Source organism: Miscanthus floridulus, chromosome 18 (assembly GCF_019320115.1).
Source record: "Miscanthus floridulus cultivar M001 chromosome 18, ASM1932011v1, whole genome shotgun sequence".
Lineage (NCBI taxonomy): Eukaryota > Viridiplantae > Streptophyta > Magnoliopsida > Poales > Poaceae > Miscanthus > Miscanthus floridulus.
This window is the reverse complement of record NC_089597.1, coordinates 65889788-65908315: the sequence shown is the minus strand read 5'-3', so window position 1 is coordinate 65908315 and position 18528 is coordinate 65889788. Positions and strand designations below refer to the sequence as shown.

The 18528-nt window shown below is 45.0% G+C and overlaps 1 pseudogene; it reads left to right on the top strand.

Annotated features, from left to right (window-relative positions):
- Positions 1-1437: 1437 nt before the first annotated feature.
- The window catches only part of LOC136523977 (ABC transporter G family member 1-like), a 32845-nt pseudogene continuing 15754 nt past the window's right edge, over positions 1438-18528 (top strand).

The following is an 18528-nucleotide window of genomic DNA, read 5'->3' as shown; positions in this document are numbered from 1 at the left end:
ATATTTAACTAGCTATCGTTGATATTTCTTATGTTTCATGACCCGATCATGACATGTTGCTTATGCTCATCATGATCATCATATGCATCTAATCTTGATTTAGATTTCATCTGGTGCATAAATCTGAATTAAGACCGCTCACTGTTGGCTTTGACGGATGTCGTACTAACCAAGGAAAAATTGTTTACTTTTTAGTCATTCCTCTTAACCACCAATATAATAGACCCATTGTAGGCCTGTTAGTTAGGCATTGCATTTTATAGACACAAATGTTCCATTGACATGTTTGTGGAATGAAATACGGTTCTTTCCTAGTACATTAATCTGATAAAAGGTATAATTTTGAGTTGTTAGGCATTAGACAATGCATATGGGCACTTAAGAGATGTCTAAGCTAGTGTATTAAATACAGCATGCAACATACTAATGTTGGATGAAGACAAAGTTTATATAAAATTTGTAGAGCTCGGGGAGATCTACAACCTTGTAGTTTATGATCTTTTCATTTGAAATCATTTCGAATCCAAAATTATGTTTTAGTTTTTCATACTATTGAAATTCAAATTATTTGAGTTTTTCAAATGACCTTGGATGGAGATACAACCTAGATCAAAGTTGTAGTACTCAACGAGGTCTAAAATTTTTGTTCAATTTTTTTTCATTTGAAATTGTTTGGGGTCTCAAGTATTCATTACAAGATTCACTAAATTGAGTACAAAAGGAAATAATCATTCACATAGTCACACATGACTTTGGGGTGTGGTAGTAGATGAGGTTCACATGAAACCTCTAGTCACGAGTTTGATTCCTGGCCACACACATATGAAAATTCAAGTATGGTTGTCATATTTCATTGACGTTTATAAGAATTGACCTGGTATTTGTTTCCTTGGCGGCTAAATCTAAGGAAATCATTTGTGGCAGCCAACCTCTAAGGTAACTGAATTTCCTTTAATTTGCTCTCTACTTTTAGCGAGGAGTTAGCCACTAGGAATAAATTTCTTGGCATTTTTTTTATTTTCTTCAGGGTTTTTGGTTTCAAAGGATATTTCGTTCTGTGGTTATGGCTTTCTAAAGAGTCTATGGAGGAAGTCTTTTTGAAGGTCATAACATCCTCAAAGTACATGTTTTGATGTATTTGATTGATCGTGTCAATATAGAAACTAAGGTCATCCAATGATGAAGCTTACCATCAACTCGAGTGGTGATACCTGGAGGCCTGGTGCAATGAATGGGGTTCTAGACAAGGGCAGTGTTGGAAATTGGAATATCGTTGTGCAAATAAATAAACATTTTCTACCGTGGCAACCATACGAAAGCTACGTGTCTTAATTAGTCCTACTGTGCCATTCTTCAAACCTTCGATGCCCTACCATAAAACAAAAGGCATTATTTATATCACCCATGCATGGTTGAGCTGAGCACAAGATCGAGCAAACCTCCAAAAGCGTAAATACAAGCGTGTGCGCGCAACGTCGATGCTCAGTAGTATTCTACTACCTTTCCTAGGCTTTGAATCTGATTGCTCGAACCAAACAGATCCAGGGAGCTGAGAGGAGATTGTTCAGTATCAGCATGGCCACCTCGTCACCGCTGCCACGCTGGGCGCCGACGCCGAGCCCGTCGCGGCCATTGTTTGCTTCGTCATCAACTGCTGCCGGCAGCGGCAGCCGCGTGCTGCCCTCGTTCGGCGCCGTACTTGCAGCCTTACGCGGTCGTGGGCGTGCCTCGTTGACGGGGGAGGCACAGCCACCACCGCCGCCGCCACCGGCAGGCGAGGTGGAAGGCGCGGTGGGTGGCCTTCCTTCTGGGTTTGATGGCATAGACCACCTTGACGGCCCCATGATGGATGGCATCGTCTGTCGCGACGGTGGCATGTTCACAACGTGGGAGGACGTTTGGGTGACGGCGCGCGGTCGACGGCAGGGGGAAGGCCGCCACCATTCTGCACGGCGTCAGCGGCAGCGCGCGCCCTGGCGAGGTGCTGGCCATCATGGGACCCTCCGGGTGTGGCAAGACCACACTGCTCGACACCTTGGCCGGTAATTATATTCACACGAAACTGCTCATTTCCAAGCGTATATTTGGCTTCTCAGATCACCCTAAAAAGAATTGGAACAAATGATTGCTCCTTTTTATTTCCTGACTCCGTGTGACTATTGTACAACCAAGGAACATCTCGCTCGGTTGAACTTCTTACAAACGAACCTCCATCCACCCAGCCAGCGCAGGCCGGCCCTATAAAATTAATTAATCTTAACAAGCTGGCTCATGGGTAACAGTATTCTCTTGCATTGTTTCAAGAGCAATAGTACGTGCACACACATAGATGCGCTAAATATGTCAAAAGGCATACTTGTGCATGCTACGTTACTTGGGCCTCAAATCTTGTTTGATATATGTGTTACGACGCATCCACATGGATGTATGAGTGCTCTGATCCATAGGTGATTTATTGGGCCATGTATATGTTAGACATATTCAGTATATACTCTTAAAAAGATGATTTCCTACAAAAGAAAATGTTAACCATAGGAGTAGAAACCTAGCTACATGTGTCGAAGCGTTTCCAATTTGATTTGGCTTACAACCACAACTGTTGGCTTTACCTTTTCTTGAATGAAAAATTTTGGGCATCTATGACTTCACATGGCCAAGTCCTTACAACCTTTAATTTCCCACTCAAGAGATCATCAAATAAAAAAATGAAAGGAAATAATTATAAGTAAAGACTATTGCTTCTCCAACGATGCTCTTGACGAATTGCATGTCCAGAACGAGATAATCTACAAAACTATGCTCATAGAATGAACCGTACGTCTCTCTTGTTCCATGCATCACCTGCAGCAACAGCGAGAATGAATTGCAGTCGATCAACATACTCACCCAATAGGTAACGGTTGCTTTTTACCTAACATACCTGCCAATATATCACCTCGTTGAAATTGCAATTTTACTCTATTATTATCTTTCTGTTTGGTTAAAATGAATTTTATTACTTTAATTAAATGTTGCTTTCAATGCCTGTGAGGCAGGTGGGAGACTGAAATTTATTCACCAAAAGAACTATTAGCCAAAGGAAAAGTCAAAGAACTACTCCCTCCATTAAAAAATACAAGACATTTTGACTTTTCTAAATATATGGTTACACTCTATATATACCTAGACATAGCATATATCCGAGTGCATAGCACAAGCAACATATCTTGGAAAGAGAGAACGTCTTGTAATTTGGAATGGAGTGAGTATTAGCCAAAGGGGACAGATTTTACTTGTGGTACATCAGGAATCATATATGGTTTTAATTTGCAAACAAAAATGACCCGTGGTGTCTTTATGATAGAGTTTTCAATTAGAAATTGTTCATAATGAAGCATCCAAAAAACATGGGCTAGCGATTTAATGTTGATTGTGAATCGTGTCCACCATGTGCCTAGAATTGGATGGCTATGGTCGCATTTGGTAGGGCTCGGGCTCCTTCTAAAAGGGCTCCAGCTCTGGCTCCTTTATGTGGAGCAGTTTTTCTGGTGCAGCCGAAGCCGTTTGGAAAACGTTTGGATAAAAAACGGCTCGGGTGGTAGTTCTGTAATAATTTGTATTAGGTTTGTGAAGATAAACCGAGAGAAGTCACTTTGTCTTTGGGCTTCGGCTCCTCTATACAAAACGGCCCCAGTTCCCCCTGGTTCCTTGCGAGATTATTGGTATGGCTCTTTACAAGGAGGCACAAGAATATGGAGCATGAGCCCTGCCAAACAGGACAATATACGTGGATCAATATGGTGCATCCCATAATGTGGGCAAATATTACGATTCATAAATGCAGCTGAATTCCTGTCCAACCTCAAGTTGGGAGATAATTGTGTGGACCATGATACTATTAATTAATGTAGATTAGTAGACATCAACGTAAGAGTTTCAAGTTTTTCCCTTTCATATGAAAAAGCTTCTTACATATTCCATCCGTTTGTAATCATATAGTCTACTTTGGATTTTTCTTAAGTCAAAATTTTCTAATTTACTAAGTTATTTGAAAAAATATTAACATTTAAATTCAAATAAATGTTCTATCAAAAACATTTCATGGAGAATTTATTGAAATATTTTTGATGTTACAGAACTAGTTTTTAGTTTAATTTTTTTTACTTAAGTTAAAGTGAACTATAATTAAAATCAGATACAATATTTTGGCTTCAATAAAATTATACAAGACAATATAAAATAGTGTATTCCTTGTACTGATTAATAACATAATGGCTTCCAATGTCTTGCCACAATATGGGTGACACAGTACTTGAATAAACTAATGAATTTGCCGTAGCCAACAAATGATTGTTGCAGAAGCAATAATACAGCTCAAATATGTTGGATGCGCATCAAATATTTTTGTTTTGCGCAAGCATCATGTTGAAACTAGCGGTTTCGGACAGTGTGGGGGAGACTGGGGCCTCCGCCCGTCAGGGGTCGCCCTCGGGCGGAGGCTCGGAATAGGCTCGACAGGTGAACTTGTGGGAAGCTGGCACAAAGAGCTAGGGTTTCATTAATTCATTCACCAACCATCTACATGGTTACAAGTGTTCCCTATTTATAGGGCTCAACTACTTCATGACGGAATTTATTACAATGCCCCTCAACTGCTACAGGCCCGGGATGCAGAGGTTTTGTCCGTCGAGCAGGCCCGTAGGGTGAACGAGCTGGCCGAGGGTTTCTGGCGAGAGCTTGCCTCTGAAAAGGAATCCGCAGCAGCGGTGAGGGAGCAGCTGTCTTTGACGACGAGGCATTTGGACTCGGTCAAGGGAGTCCTCGCTGCAACCGTTGGCCACTACCGGGCCACCGTCGCCGAGCTCGGAGGCGAAACCTCCGCTCCTCCAGAGGAAGAGAGCGTGTACGCCCTCGCCTCCTGGCTAAAGCGTCACCTTGCGAAGCTCCTTGGTCTAATCAACGGCTGCACGGACTACGGGGCGCTAGCGGGAGTGGCGAATTATGCCAAACTTTTGGTACGCGGCGGGTGTACGCATACCGAAAGTATTCCGGAGGGAGCGCTGCCTGGTCCGGAGGAGCTCGGTGAGACTTCTCTTGGTTTGCGAAAAACCTTGAGAAATTTCATTGGGCACTTTTGGGCTCCATTTGGGAGATCTGCTGCCCGAAAACTGGCGGAGGACAAGAGGGCGAAGGTATTTGTAATCTTTGTAGCCGCCCCCTTTTCTTTTTGTTTTTTTTGCGAGGCTACGAAGGCTTTCGTTGCTTTTGCCCCTGACACTCTAGCCTATGCTGCAGGATGCGCAGAAGAGTCTTGCGGGCAGGCCTCCGTCAGTTCTGCGCTCGGCGACTGCGGTCGGTGCCTCCGCTGCTGGTGGCGCTCTGGGGGGATCTACGATCGGTGGTGGTGGTGGTCGGAGGCCGCAGGCGCCGTGCCCGCCCACAGTTGATTCGGGCTTCGTTCCAGGGACTTTCGCTGCGGCCGATGCGCCGGAGGTCTAGGCTCTTTGTAGCACTTAGTTGTTTTAGCGTGTATATTGTAGTCCAGTTGGACTCTTATGAATAAAGTTTATTTTGTTCTGAATGGTTTTGTGGGAAATTTTGACCTTGCACAGGTTCCGAATCGGGAGCCTGCGCAAGATGTTGCGCCTTTTACTCTCTACAGCGACGGTATTTACGTGAGCGGAGAGCTTTGGGAGTATTGGCGTTCGGCCTTTCCCCGCAGCATTGCGCGCGACGTGTTCGAGTCAGTTAAGTTTGACATAGACGATGAGCGCGCTGGGTTTACTCGCGCGCTCGCTTGGCGCGGACCTCCGCCACAATAGTTAGGATTTTATTGCAAGTTGGTGTCCTGTAAGAATGCTTCTTGACGTTTTATGGAATACAAGACAGGTTCACTTTCTTGATTGTTTGTGCGGTGGCTTGAGCCTGTCGTGCTAGTTTACATATCTCGTCTAGTCCCGAGCTTGCACACAATTGTTCTTTGCTTGGGCAAACGTGCGCGATACAGAGGTGGTGGCTAGGACCTTCGCCCCATTTTTTCTCCTTCTCTGTGCTCGCTTGATGTCCGGGGTAGAAGTCTCCGCAGTTTTTCGACCGGCGGAGGCGTACTTGAAGTCCGCCTGGCGAGGCTTGCCAAATCGGTGTTTGATCCGACTGGAAGTTTGGCGTAGCTTGTGCAGACGGCGGAGACTTTAGATATTTCTTTAGCTGAGTGTTTTAGCTATCTGGAGGTATGGGTCTCCGACGCTGCACACCCGTGGGACATGGTTGATCTTTGGAGATGGCAGGTTAGGTCTCCGGCAACAGGGGGATGTTACGAGATTTCGTGCGATATCCCCCTTTTCCTGTAGGCCTTTGCTGTTCATCACCGTGCCGTAGGTCCTATCTCTTTTCCCACTGCCTCCGACTGTCTACTGTTGCCTCCGATTTTATGAGTTTTCGTACAATATCTATGGCTGACTTGGATATCTAAGGAGACCCCTGCCTCCATGGCTGTCGTTGTGGCCTGGCTCCCACCTTGCGCCCTTACGCCTTATGCTGACTGAGTTTTTTAAGGGCATGGGGGGAATCCGTTTTTATAGTGGGGTGTTGGCTTTCGGGTGTTAACATTTTGGTACGTTGTTAGTTGGAGCATATCTTGGCTTTAATAGCCTGTATCTTGCTTGAATTGTTCGTTCCCCTTGAGATCTTTTGAAGTAAAGAGGCCTGGCGCCGCAGTGGTGGCAGTGTTTTGTCAGGCACTTTCTGTTTTTCCTGTTTCTGATGGCGGAGGCCTTTTTCCCTGGTTCTATCGCCACAAATTTGTTGCCCTGATGCTAGGGGTGTTTTTTGTTAAGGTCGGAGGCCTATTTTGCCGAGATTGTTGTTTCCTTAGCGCCTGAATTTGTTCAGGTCTTCTTCGAGGGTCGGAGGCCTTTTTGCCCCTCTTTTTTTTTGACCTTGCTGCATGACTTTGTTCAGGTCTTCGTCAAGGGTCGGATGCCTGTTAGGCCAAAATTTTTTTACCTTGCTGCCTGACTTTGTTCAGGTCTTTGTCAAGGGTCGGATGCCTGTTTGGCAAAAAAAAAATTTTGACCTTGCTGCCTGACTTTGTTCAGGTCTTTGTCAAGGGTCGGAGGCCTGTTTGGCCAAAAAATTTTTTGACCTTGCTGCCTGACTTTGTTCATGTCTTCGTCAAGGGTCGGAGGCCTGTTTGGCCAAAATTTTTTTGACCTTGCTGTCTGACTTTGTTCAGGTCTTCGTCAAGGGTCGGAGGCCTTTTTGGCCAAAAATTTTTGCCTTGATGCCTGACTTTGGTCAGGTCTTTGTCAAGGTCGAAGGCCTGTTTGGCCATAGAGGTCGTTTCAAATTGCCCGTGCCTATGGCTGGCGCTTTGAAAGGACCTTTACTTTTTGTTTACCGAATATTGCGGCGCCAGAGCTGGCCGCTTTTGATTTTGAGTTTTTGGAGCATTCTCTTTGGGGAATTACCTCTTTATACTTGTAGAGGATTTTTACATTGAGCCTGCCTCGTTAAAAACCTCACATCCGTTTGGAGTTCCCCTGTGAGGAAAAGAGTGCAGACTCTTTTACATTTTGTTTTGATTGAAGTAAAAAAAACTTAAAGGTAAATACATGGAGGGGCCTCTGCTTATATTTTGCGGAGGTTGCCCTTTGGTACATTGCCTAGATGTAGTATCTGCGAAGGCTGTCAATATTCCATGTGTGGGTTGTGGTGACACCTTCGCTGTCGGTCAAGTGGAAAGAGCCAGGTCGGCCAACTGCCGTTGCTATGTATGGGCCTTCCCATTTCGGTTGCAACTTGCCGAGAAGTTGTGCGTTTGATTTTCTTCTGAGTACGAGGTCTTCGTGTTTTATGTCTTTCCTTACCACCTGGGAGTCTCTCTAGTTTTTGGTTTGGGACTGATATTTTTGCAATGTTTTCGACTGCTTCTAGTCTTATTGCTTCTATTGTTTCTTTTGCATATTCTTCATCTTGCAACATCAGCTGACTTGTTGTGCGGAGGCTTTCATGCTTTATTTCTTCTGGCATCATGGCCTCTTCTCCATAAAGCAGTTTGAATGGTGTGAATCCTGTTATTCTTGAGACGGATGTATTGTGTGACCAAATAACTCTAGGTAATTCATCTACCCATTTTCCTTTGCGTAGGCCCAGCAATGTTTTTGATATTACTGAAAACACTATTCTGTTTGCTCTTTCCACAGCGCCATTGGACTCTGGGTGGTATACCGAGGCAAAGGCTAGTTTTGTCCCTATGCTTTTGCAGAATTCTTTGAAGTTCTCTGAATCGAATTGTTTTCCATTATCTACTGTCAAAATCCTCGGTACACCGAATCTGCAAATGATGTTTTGCCAGAAGAATTTTCTGATAGTTTCTGAGGTTATCTTCGCCAGCGGCTTTGCCTCTATCCATCTTGTGAAATATTCCACTGCTACTACTGCGAATCTGTTTCCTCCTTGGGATGGCGGTAATGGGCCGACCAGGTCCATACCCCATCTTTGCAGCGGCCATGTTGGAGGTATAAGCTGGGTCTCCGATGATGGTTTTGACTATCCTGGAGAGAATGTTTGGCATGCTTTGCATGTTCTGACTATCTGCTCTGCGTCTTGTATGTGTGTTGGCCAATAGAAGCCTTGCCTTATTGCCTTTGCTGATAATGCTCTTGAGCCAATGTGTGACCCGCAAATTCCTGAGTGTATTTCTTGAAGCAACTCTATGCCTTCACTCTGTGATATGCACTTGAGGAGAGGCTGGACTACTCCTTTCTTGTATAGTACACCATCTAAGATTGTGTAATTCCTTGCTCTGACCTATATTCTTGCTGCTTTTGCTTCATCTTCTTCGCTGGTTTTGCCTTCTAGGACTTCTGTTACCGCCTTTCTCCAATCTTCGTTTTGCAGGTGTAGTATTGCCTTTGATGCCTTAGGTGTCTCTGCGGTTGCTGGAGACTTCAAGATCTGGTAAAAAGTGTTTGGTGGCAGTGACAGGTTGTTTGCCGCAGCCTTTGCCAATTCATCTGCCTCTGCATTTTCTGCTCTTGGTATGTGCTTCAGGGTGAAGCCCTCGAATCTCCGCTCCAAATTTCTGACAACGGATAGGTATTTGATGAGTTCTGGCTCTCTTGCTATGTATTCTTTCTCTACTTGGCCAGTGACCACTTGAGAATCTGTTTTGACTATCAATGTTTTTGCCCCTAGGGCCTTTGCTTTGCTTAGCGCTAAGATCAGGCCTTCGTATTCTGCAATGTTGTTTGTTGATTTGAACTCTAGCCTTGCTGCGTATTTCATTCTGACACCGGAGGGTGCCGTTAGGACGGCGGAGGCTCCTGCTCTGGCTTGGCCCCAGGCTCCATCCGTGAATGCTGTCCAGCCTTGGATGGTTGGTTGTACCTTGGTCTCTATCGTAGGTGTCCAATCTGCTACAAAATCGGCTAGTGCTTGTGATTTGATTGCTGTTCTAGGGACATAGGAGATATCAAATTGTGATAGCTCTGTAGCCCATTTGCCTATCCTGCCGGAGGCTTTTTTGTTTTTGAGCAGGTCTTGCAATGGCAGCGATGTTGGAACTAAGATTTTGTGGGCTTGGAAATAGTGCTTTAGTTTTCTTGATGCCATCAATACTGCATAGGCGACTTTTTCCACCTCCGTGTAGTTTAGCTTGGCTCCCGGACGGTGCTTCTGAGATAAAATAAACTGGCCTTTGAGTTTTGCCTGATTCTTTTTGAAGCTCGTGAACTAGGACTGCACTGACTGCATGGTCAGAGGCCGCCACGTACAACAGTAGGTGGCTTTCTGATTCTAGGACGGAGACCACCAGTGAGCTTGCCAGATACTCTTTCAAGTTATGAAATGCTTCCGACTGCTTGGGCCCCCACTCGAAGTTGTCTCCGCCCCTCAGGGCTTGGAAGAAGGGTAGGGTGCGTTCTGCTGATTTTGAGATGAATCTGTTGAGCACTGCTATTCTTCCCGTCAACTTTTGCACTTCTTTCTTGTTTTTGGGTTCTGCCATTGTCATTATTGCTCTAGTTTTGTCCGGGTTCGCTTTGATGCCTTCGCTGCTTATGATATATCCGAGCATCTTCCCTTTTGTGACTCCAAATATGCATTTTTCTAGGTTGAGACGGAGGCCGGCTGTCCTGAGGTTGGTGAAGGTCTCCTGTAAGTCGGAGACATGATCATCCTTGCTCTTGCTCATGACCACTATGTCATCGACGTAAGCTATGATGTTTCTATCTAGTTGTGAGCCAAAAACTTCCTTTGTCATTCTGGCAAAGGTCGCGCCGGCATTTTTGAGACCTTCCGGCATTCTGATGTAGCAATATGTCTCGAATGGGGTTGTGAAACTTGTCTTGTCTTCGTCTTCTTTTTTCATCCAGATTTGGTGGTACCCAGAGAAACAGTCGAGTAGAGAGAACCTCTGGCATCTGGCTACCTTGTCGACGGAGGCATCTATTCTTGGCAATGGGAAAGGGTCTTTTTTGCAAGCTTTATTCAGGTCTATGAAATCTATGCACATTCTCATTTTGCCATTCTTCTTTGGTACTAGTACTACGTTTGCAAGCCATTCTGAATATTTGACTTCCCTGATCACTTTTGCATCTAGCAATCTTTGCACCTCCACCTTTGCTGCCAGGATTCTGTCCTCCGACATTTTTCTCTGTTTTTGCTTTCTTGGTCTCATGTTTTCATTGATATCCAGTTCATGCTGTATGATGTCCCTACTGACTCCATGGAGGTCGGAGGCTGACCAGGCGAAGATATCCTTGTTTTTACTAGAGTTCCATGAGGTCTTCCTCCTCTGCCTTGCTCAATTCTGAGCTGATTGTTACTTTTTCTATCTGGTAACTCCTTTTCTAGAGGGATCAGCTTTGTCTGTTCTTGACCTGCCATATCTGTTTTTCCTCTGGGCATATCCAGAGGCTCTTGTTCTTGGTCTGCCGACTCGACTGCATTGATGTTTCTTTGGGCTTTGTAGATAGCTTTTTCTATGTTTCTTGCTTCTTTTTGGCTGCCTCGGACTGTGATAATACCATGAAGTGCTGGTATTTTCATGCACAGGTAGGCCATATGCAGTGCTGCGTTGAATTTGGTTGTGAATCCTCTGCCCAAGATGGCATTGCATGGGTAATAGAAATCGACGACGTCGAAGGTTATGTACTCAGTTCTAGCATTTGCTTGGGTTCCGAACGACACTGGGAGTGATATTTTTCCTAGTGCTTGTATCTACTTGCCTCCAAATCCTATTAAAGGGGATTCGGAGGGCTATAATTGATTTCTGCTGAGCTTCATTTGGTTGAAGGTATTTGCGAAGATGATATCTACTGAACTGCCAGTGTCAATCAACACTCTGCTTATCTCCCATGCTGCTATGTTTGTTTTGATCACCATTGCATCTGTGTGAGGGTAGCTTTCTAGCTGGAGATCTTCTTCTGTGAAGGTGATTGGGACTCTGGACCAATCTGTGTATTTTGCTGTGCCCTGGACTGCTACATTGTTTATCAGGCGGAGGTGATTCTTTTTCTGCTTTTTTGTTTGAAACTCCATTGATGATCCTCCGGTGATTGGCAGTATCATGCCTATTGTTGGCAGTGCTCCATGAGGGTTGACTTGGTTTTCTGGGTTTGGCTCATTTTTTGGTGTTGGGGGTTGGTTGTGAGGTGGTGGCAGAGGCAGTTATTGCATTTGCTGCTGTTGCGGCGGATACTCGAACCTGCTTTGGTTTTGTGGCGGTTGGTTTGTTTCGAGGTAGGTTATGTGTGGAGTTTTTGGGTTTATGTAGGTCAGGCTTGCCTCCGACGTATAGTTGCCCACCGGAGGCTGCTGCAAGGGCGCTGACCGCCTTGCTGGTAGGAATTCTGGGTAATAGGTGGAGGCCAGTGTGGAGTTATGTATTTGGTTTGCATTAAGCGCTGGGTACATCGGGCAGTACTGCTGGTGACTAGTTGTGTAGGTGGTGTTGACCTCTCTTGCATTTTGCTATGCCGGAGGTTGGGCGGTCTGCTTGTTCTTCATTCTTTCCTGTGTCTCCTTCGGACAATCTTTGGTGCTGTGCCCTGCGCTTTCGCCGTGAAAAATGCAATATGGCCTGCGTTGTTTCTGGTTGTGGTTTTTGTTCTAGTTTTTGCCTTGGTAGCCTTGCCTACCTTGGTTCCTGGTCTGGGTCTCTGGCCCTGCTGGCCCTGGCAGTTGCCCTTGTTTGGGGTGAGGTTGTCCCTCAATGCTGAGCACCTGCCCCTGGCCTGGTTTTTTATTTGATGCGTTCTGGTTCGCATAGCTCTTCTGTGTGTTTTTGCTGTTGTTTTGCTGTCTGTTTTGACCTTGCTCCTCCAGCCTTTTCCGGAGGTCATTGTCTGATCTGCAGTACTTCTCGAACTTGTCGTACAACTGTTGTATGGAAGTTGATTTCTTTCTTGGTAGGTGTGCTGTGAATGGCCCGATTCGTAGCCCTTTGATCGCTGCTTCAATGGCGATCTCTTCTAGGACGTCTAGTGCCTTCACCTTTAGTTGCACGAATTTCTGAAAGTAGTCGTGTAGTGTCTCTCCCTGCATTTGTTTGCACTAGAATAGATCTATGGATGTCAGCGACTGTGCTGCTAGCCCCTTGAAGTTTGCCAATATCTTGTCTCAGAGATTTTCCCAGGAATAGACTGTGCTTGGTTTGAGCTTGGAATACCAAGCCAACGCGTCACCTTCGGCAGCAATAACAAATGACTTTGCCAGGACGGCGTCGTCTCCGCCGGCGGAGGCTACTGCTGCCTCATAATTCATAATGAACTGATGGGGATCTGTCTTTCCATTGAACTTTGGCAGTGTGATTGGCTTGTACGCCGTTGGCCATGGCGATTGTTGTATGCCTTCAGAGAGTGGGGACTTGGGGTCGATAGGCCTCCGCATCGCCTGAGATGGCATCGTGGTTGGGCTTGTCACTGGCGGAGGCATGTTTGCGGTTGGTATTGCTGTGGAGGCTGGGATCGTGGAGGTTGACGCTGGTACTGCATGCTGCATACTTAGCATCTCAGCATGTAGGACTGCCAACTGCTGCCTTATTTCTGCTGCTTGTGCTGACGCTTGAGTGGCTTGCTAGTTAGCTACGAATGCTGCTGCCATTCTGTCCCTCTCTTGTTGTGCTCTTTGCAGCTGTGCTTGCAGCTGTTGCAGTTCTTGCTCGAGTGTTGTACCTGAGTTTGGTTGGGCCTCCGGATCTTGGATCTCTGGATGTTGGGGTTCTTGTTGTTGACCCTGGGCATCTGCTCTGGTGCCATCCTCTGCTGGCGAGGTTGCGTAGGTGCTACGGGTGGTGCGCCTAGCCCTTCCTCTCTGACCCGTGGTCGTTGCTGCTCTGGTGGTGGTTTTTCTTTTCCCTGCCATCATTGGTTTGTCTTGGCCAAACCACGGTGGGCGCCAATGTTGAAACTAGCGGTTTCGAACAGTGTGGGGGAGACTGGGGCCTCCGCCCGTCAGGGGTCGCCCTCGGGCGGAGGCTCGGAATAGGCTCGATAGGTGAACTTGTGGGAAGCTGGCACAAAGAACTAGTGTTTCATTAATTCATTCACTAACCATCTGCACGGTTACAAGTGTTCCCTATTTATAGGGCTCAACTACTTCATGACATAATTTATTACAATTCCCCTGAACTGCTATAGTACATTCCTAGAATATTCCGCCGCTAGCCTCTTGTTTGCGGGGCAATCCTGCCATATCGTCTTCAAGTAATGGGCCTCCATGAGTAGCCGGCCCGCCATGCCTCGGTCTTCGGCCCAAAGGCCTGGGTCCTCGGCGCTGGCCTCCATCTCCAGGGGCGTGCCGCTGCCTTGGCGGGTCTCCGCCGACCGGTCGGAGACATCACCCGCGAGTCTCCGCCCGGCCGCGTGGGGGTCATGGTTCTCGATGCTGGCCTCCGTCTTCGGGGGCGCGCCGTCGCCTTGGTGGGTCTCCGCCGGTCCGGTCGGAGACATCATCCGTAGGTCTCCGCCCGGCCGCGTAGGGGCCATGCTGGCGCGTTTGCGCGGACCACGGGCACCTGCGCTTGAGTACCTGCACACACTTAGGCAAGATTGTTTGTTTGATTAGTTCAGAGGTAGGGCGGCCTCCGCCCTTATTACCAGAGACGTCCGTAAGTCGAAACGGGGCGGCGTCTGCCTGGGCGGTCGGAGACGTATGTGCCTGGCCCTAGCGGAATCCGCGACGAGGGCGCTGGTTCAGCGCCCTTCGAGCATAGCCAGGAAAGTTCCTTTAGTCAGCGCCGGGTCTCCGCCCTAAGACGGTCGAAGAGGCCTTGGCGACACCTCGCTGTCGGAGGCCTTCGCCACCCGCCGAAGCCATGTTACAACACATCAAATATGTTTATAATTTGGTTACTAGAGGACTTCGAATTGTAGTTTTATAATATAGTTTAATAAGTTAGAACTCTGTACCAAGGGCGTCATAAATATGAGACCATTCATCCTCTATTTTAATAATATAAGACTACTTAATTATAATGCCAAAAAATGTTTTTACGATAGTTTTTATATATTTTTAGACGATTTTGTGAACCGCTAGTGTGAAAGGCAAATGAAAATGATAACATTACACTGGCACAAGCTTAACAACACTAGTGTGTAGCATGGTTGTTTGATTGAACTAGCTCAATCATGTAACACCAGAAAAGAAGTCGTCTAGGAAGGACAGTGGTTTTTGTTTACATGGAAGATGGCTTAGCATATCGTGCCCAAGTTTGTTTGATAGTAAATAGGTGCTCTATTATTCATAAGTTATAAAAATTATCCTTGCGGTTACTTAATTATAATGCCAATATAATATATATATATATATATATATATATATATATATATATGAATTACATATTTGACATCAGAATCACTAAATTATAATGCTGAAATAAATCCATATATACGAATTGCATATTTCGACATCAGAATTTTATAACTTATAAAATGGAGAACTTCAAAACTGAAACAGAAAATGTTTTCTTGCAAGCAAAAATTGTTATTATGGTGTTCTAATTGATTCTGAAAACTCACTGAGAAGTGACCTTCATTTGTAGCTCTTGGAAAAACTTCTTAACATATTATGGCCAAGCTTTTTAAAAACATACTATTGGTAGAACTATTACGGATATTCTGCTTAAATAATCCAAGCAGTATTGATCAATATATATAAACATAGGGAGACTGGACACGAACCTGAGGAGTAAAGGAGATATTCTCATCAATCACTACTATAGATTTGGACATCACTGCCGGCCTCATCACTGTCGGATTTGTAAGAACCGACAGTGATATACCTTCACTGCCAGTTCTGAGCTTGAAAATAAGAAAATGATTGGGGTTAGGCTAAAACCGGCAGTGAAGGACCACATCACTGTCGGTTTGTGGCTTGCACCGGCAATGAGTTGATGGCCACTTTTCACTGCCGGTTCTAACCAAGAGCCGACAGTGATTTGGTGCTATCACTGTCGGTTCAAGCCAAGAACCGACGGTGATAAAAAAGCAGTACAAAAAGCTGGCGCCGTCCTCTCCTTCCTCCTCTCTTCCATCCCGAGCACAGAGGCGTGCATTTTGGTTGCTCCCTCTATTGTTGCGGCTACTCTTCACCGTGAAGCTAGCTCTTGGATTTGGAAGAATGGCTTGATCTTTCTGCTTTAAGGTTAGTAACAAGCATCCACTCCTTTGATTTTGTAGCTTAATTAGCGTTGTTTTGATGGCTACATTGCTTAATTTTCATTCTAGTTCTTTCTTTATTCTAGAGAGCACTTTTTCAATTGGACTTTGTGCAAGGCTTCCAAGTAAATTGTGGTGAATCCACCATCCAAAAGGTTGGTGTCTTTGAACACATTTAAAATCCTAGCTAATTATATGGTGGTCAAGATCATTATTAGAATGTGATGCTATAATTAGTTCTTGATAAGAGTAGAGTAGATTCTTTTATAATTTTGGTGAGCAAATTAATCCATGTGTCACCTACCAACATATTGTTTGGAGCTACATTGTTGTTCATGATCATGTCACCAATTTTAGTCTTTTTTTAAAAAAAATTAGTGTCTCCATTTTTATGTGGCATCGAGTAGAATAATTGTTCTTCATTATTGTGCAATAATTGTTTTTATGGGGCTACGATTTTCAATTTATATGGCCAGGGCTACCAATTTCAAATTTTCAATAATTAGTGTACAATAATGTTTTCCAAAAATGGGGTGACTAAATTAAATAAGTGTAGAATAAATGGTACTTTCGAGCTACAATTGTTGTTCATGAAGCTCGACTTCTTATTAATTTCTCTATAATTACTGTCTTAATATTTTTTGTGCGGAGATGGATCGAGAGTGGATGCATTTGTCCCGAACGGACAAACGGTACATGCATGACGTCAGCCAGTTTATCACCAATGCCAAAGCCCAAGCTAGGAATGAGAACCCTATCTTCTGCCTATGCAAAGATTGCATGAATCAAAGGAAATGGACTCTAATTGAGTCTGTAGGAATGCACTTGATTACCAGGGGGTTCATGCCAAACTATATGATATGGAATATACATGGCAAGGTTGATGTGAATGTTCCGCAGGAAAATGATGATGATGTGGCCATGCCTGACGTAGCCATCCACGATGCTGACGAGGAACCCAGTGTCAACACATAACCTATGGCCACAGTTAATGATATATTTAGGAACACGCTAGCTGATAACACCGAGGATAACGATGACATTTCTCAGCTGCTATGTAATGTAGAGACCGGATGTCTTAGTTAAAAACAACTGAGAAAGCTAGAGAAAATAAGACAAGATGGCAAAACACCATTATATAATAATTGTCCAATGCGCAAATTGGAAGCCGACATCATACTGTTAGAGTTCAAATCGACAAACGGATTGAGCAATAAATGCTTCAATTAGTTGTTAGGTATAATAAGGAAAATGCTCCTAGAAAAAATAAGTTGCCAGAAAAGACATACCTAGCCAAGCAAATGATATGCCCCATCGGCCTCGAGGTTGAAAAAATCCACGCATGTTCCAATGATTGCATATTATACCATGGAGATGAATACAAAGACTTGGATGTGTGCCCAAAGTGTGAAGCTCATTTGGTATTTTCCTATAGCTCCCCGAGTGCATAGGCTGTTTGCATGTGCAAAGTTAGATGTTGCGCTGGCATGGAGAAGAGTTTAAGAAAGATACAATGATGAGGCACTCTGCTGATGGAAAGGACTGGAGGATAGTCAATACTATGTTCTATAAGAACATCGGTGGAGAGGTAAGACACCTTTGATTTGGTTTGAGCACAGATGGGATGAATCCTTTCGACCAAGTTAGAAGCAATCATAGCACGTGGCCAGTGACGCTCTATATATACAACCTTCCACCTTAGCTCTGTATGAAGTGGTCATACCTCCAGATGCCACTACTAATCCAATGGCTAAGACAACCTAGGAATGACATCGATGTGTTTCTGGAACCAGTGATCGATGAACTAGTGGAGATGTTTGAAAAGAGTGTGGAAGATGTTTGGGACGAGTATAAAAAGGAACATGTCATAATGAAGGCAGTACTTATCGCTACATTCACTGACTTGCCAGGTCGAGGTTGCTTGTTCGGAGAGAAGACAAAAGTCTATACTAGATGTGTTGAGTGCTTGGATGACACCAATGCGGTACATCTGCCAAAGAACTCAAAGATAGTTTATATAGGACGCCGTAGGTTCCTACCTAAGGATCACCCTTACCGTAGGAACAAAAAAGATTTTGATGGGACTATTGAGAAATGCTTACCTCCAAAATATTGAGATGGGCCTGCGATACTTTGAGAAGTCAATAAACTAGAGGTTGTCCTTGGGAAGGGGGACAATGCAGTAGCAGCGCCTGATGGGAGCATCTGGAAGAAAAAATTGGTTTTCTAGAAACTACCTTACTGGCTAGTGCTGAGTGTACGCCACTGTCTTGATCCCATAAACATTACTAAAAATGTGTGTGGTAAGACGCTTAACACCTTGATGGACACCGGGGGGACATCAAAGGATTCACGAGCCACATGCCTAGACATGCAACACTTGGGAATCAGGAAGGAGCTGCATCCCGTGGCGCTAGAGGATGGCCAGTTCAAACTTCTGGTTGCATCGTGGACATTGAAGAAGGAAGAAAAGCGTGCACTTATTTCTTTCTTCAATGAGCTCAAAGTCCCGACGGGCTACTATGCGAACCCAAAGAGGCTAGTGAACATGAGAGAACTCAAGTTCAACTATGGCTGTATGAAGGTCGACGACTATCATGTCATTATGACTCAGCTGCTCCCTGTTGCCCTATGTGGTATCCTCCCCCCAAAGGTCGGCGCCATAATCATAAAGCTATGCTCATTCTTCGACATGATCACAAAAAAGGTCATTGATGTGTCCACGCTGGACTAGATGCAATGGGATAGCCAAAACTCTCGTTAGGCTTGAGATGCATTTCCCGCTAACTTTGATATCTCAGTGCATCTTCTCGTTCATCTTGTTGACCAAATTAGAGCCCTTGGCCCTGTCGATGCGGGACCCACAGGATACACCACAAGGAAGAGA